The sequence below is a fragment of the Haliotis rubra genome, unplaced genomic scaffold, assembly GCF_003918875.1.
Source record: "Haliotis rubra isolate DU_JTF1 unplaced genomic scaffold, ASM391887v1 Scf162, whole genome shotgun sequence".
Taxonomy (NCBI): domain Eukaryota; kingdom Metazoa; phylum Mollusca; class Gastropoda; order Lepetellida; family Haliotidae; genus Haliotis; species Haliotis rubra.
The window spans coordinates 719,632-720,267 of NW_025765581.1; positions in this window are offsets into that span (position 1 = coordinate 719,632).

The window sequence follows — 636 nt, forward strand, 5'->3', positions numbered from 1 at the left end:
CGTGGATGTTTGTTGTCAAATACAGATGATGGAGCTGTAAAGCTGAGACACTACCAGACAGTAACTGATGCCAAACACGATGTTCCCTACTCCAGCAGTGACACAATATCTGTTTCGCGGGCAACAGGGACATTTGTCCGAAGATGGCAAGCCCCCTCACCTATTCTGTACAACATTCACTGTTAGAAGAAAAACAACCCGATAGTTGGTGTTGTCAAAACATCTAAACCAATCTGACCTGCTATTTGTTTTAAATGTACCTAATGTTCCTGAATCTTATAATAGCTAAGGCATAGATAATACCGAATTTATATACATTTCATAATCAACGGGGATTTTGGAGATTCCACATATTTATAGCTACAGCTGTATATATACTGAACAGCAAAAGAAACGCAAGTCTGGCTTTTTATCAAGTTTTGAATAGAAGACAACCAAACTTATGTTTAATCATTTATTCTATAGAAAACACTGTCAATTTAACAGCTAAACAGCAATAAGTTCAAATTGATCACAGTCCGTCAAATGGAGATACCCCTGAACGCGAAAAGTGACAGTCTCCTTAGTAGCGCGTATAGCCACCTTGAGCTTGCACACAGGCCGTGCAACGTGGCCTCATTGAGTTCACTAGAGTCT